We start from the raw sequence: 2,943 nt of genomic DNA, 5'->3' as shown, positions 1-2,943 counted from the left end.
GACACTTCGCAATGAACATTATATCTTATAATGAAACATAGAAGTGAGATGCGATATCGCGTTTTAAGAAGCATTAGATCTCTATTGCTTCGATACGTAGACATCCGGAAAAAGCTATTTCCTAGCATGGAAGTGTCGCATTTACATTCTTTTGAAGTGAATGCGAGGTATACGTTACACTTCGCAATGAATATTATATCTTATCATGAAACATAGAAATGAGATGCGATATCTCGTTTTAAGATGCATTAGAACCCTATTACATCGATACGTAGACATAAGCAAACGCTATTTCCTAGCAAGGAAGTGTCGCATTTACATTCATTTGAAGTGTATGCAAGGTATACAAGACACTTCGCAATGAATATTATATCTTATCATGAAACATAGAAATGAGATGCGATATCGCGTTTTGAGAAGTATTAGAACTCCAATGCTACGATACGTAGACATCTGCAAACGCTATTTCCTAGCAAGGAAGTGTCGCATTTACATTCTTTTGAAAGGAATACAAGGTATACATGACACTCCACAATGAATATTATGTCTTATCATGAAACATAGACATGGGATGCGATATCGCGTTTTGAGAATCATTAGAACCCTATTGCTTCGATACGTATACATCTGCCAACGCTATTTCCTAGCAAAGAAGTGTCGCATTTAAATTCGTTTGAAGTGTATGCGAGGTATACAGGACACTTCGCAATGAATATTATATCTTATCACGAAACATAGAAATGAGATGCGATATCGCGATTTAAGAAGCATTAGAACTCAATTTCTTCGATACGTAGACATCTGCAAACGCTATTTCCTAGCAATGAAGTGTCGCATTTCCATTCATTTGAAGTGTATGCGAGGTATAAGTGACACTTCGCAATGATTATTTTATCTTACCATGAAACATAGGAATGAGATGCTATATCGCGTTTTAAGAAGCAATAAAACACTACTGCTTCGATACGTAGACATCTGGAAACGCTACATCCTATCAGGGAAGTGTCGCATTTACATTCATTTGAAGTGTAGACGAGGAATACATAATACTTCGGAATGAATATTATATCTTTTCATGAAACATAGAAGTGAGATGCGATGTCGCATTTTATGAAACATTAGAACACTTTTGCTGCGATACGTCGACTTCTGCAAACGCAACTTCCTAGCAAGGAAGTTTCGCATTTACATTCTTTTGAAGTGAATACGAGGTATACAAGACACTTCGCAATGAATATTATATCTTATCATGAAGCATAGAAATGACATGCGATATCGCGTTTTAAGAGGCATTAGAACACTATTGCTACGATACGTAGACATCTGCAAACACTATTTCCTGGCAAGGAAGTGTCGCATTTACATTCTTTAGAAGTGTAGACGAGATATACATAACACTGCACAATGAATATTATATCTCATCATGTAACGTAGAATTGAGGTGCGATATCGCGATTTAAGAAGCATTGAAATACTATTGCTTCGATACGTAGGCATCTGCCATCGCTATTTCCTAGCAAGGAAGTGTCGCACTTACATTCATTTGAAGTGTATGCGAGGTATACATGACACTTCGAAATGAATGTTATATCTTATCATGAAACATAGAAATGAGATGCCATATCGCGTTTTAAGAAGCATTAGAACTATATTGCTTCCATACGTAGACATCTGCTATCGCTATATCCTAGCAAGGAAGTGTCGCATTTACATTCATTTGAAGTGAATGCGAGGTATACATGACACTTCGCAATGAATATTGTATCTTATCATGAAACATAGATATGAAATGCGATATCGCGTTTTAAGAAGCATTAGAACCCTGTTGCTACAATTCGTAGATATCAGCAGACGCTATTTCCTAACAAGGAAGTGTCGCATTTACATTCGTTTGATGTGAATACGAGATATACATAACAATCCACAATGAATATTATATCTTATCATGAAACATAGAAATGAGATGCGATATCGCGATTGAAGAAGCATTAGAACTCTAATGCTTCGATACGTAGACGTCTGCGAACGCTATCTCCTAGCAAGGAAGTGTCGCATTTACATTCATTTGAAGTGTATGCGAGGTATACATATCACTGCACAATGAATATTATATCTTATCATGAAACAAGAAATGGGATGCGATATCGCTATTTATGAAGCATTAGAACTCTATGTCTTCGATACGTAGACGACTGCAAACGCTATTTCCTAGCACGGAAGTGTCGCATTTACATTCGTTTGAAGTGTATGCGTGGTATACATGCCACTACGCAATGAATATTATATCTTACCATGAAACATAGAAATGAGTTGCGATATCTCGTTTTAAGAAGCCCTAGAACTCTATTGCTTCGATAAGTAGACACCTGGAAACGCATTTTCAAGCAAAGAAGTGTGGCATTTACAATCTTTTGAAGTGCTGAAGAGGTATACAAGGACGTGTGACATTTACAATCTTTTGAAGTGCAAACGAGGTAAACATAACACTTCCCAATGATTATTATATCTTATCATGAAACATACAAATGAGGTGCGATATCGCGTTTTAAGAATCATTAGAACTCTATTGCATCGATACGTAGACATCTGAAAACGCTATATTCTAGGAAGAAAGTGTCGCATTTACATTCATTTGAAGTGTATGCGAGTTACAAGTGACACTTCGCAATGAATATTATATCTTATCATGAAACATAGAAATGACATGTGTCACGTCACGAGGGTGGAAAATTTCCGCTTTACTCGGAGGCGACACGCAGCCAATTCGCGGAAACGGCTCGCTTAATTGCGACTAATGCCGGGTTCCTTCCGTGGGACAACGAACGCTTTTACGAACACGCTAACGCGGTAAATGTGGAAAAATACTACCTTTGCCGTCTTGATAGCGAACAAATCAATATTCTTTCCTGAGGTATCTCTGCTTCCGTGGATCGTAGTCTGGTA

Source organism: Xylocopa sonorina, unplaced genomic scaffold, assembly GCF_050948175.1.
Source record: "Xylocopa sonorina isolate GNS202 unplaced genomic scaffold, iyXylSono1_principal scaffold0130, whole genome shotgun sequence".
Classification (NCBI taxonomy): domain Eukaryota; kingdom Metazoa; phylum Arthropoda; class Insecta; order Hymenoptera; family Apidae; genus Xylocopa; species Xylocopa sonorina.
Note: the sequence above shows the minus strand (reverse complement) of the source record.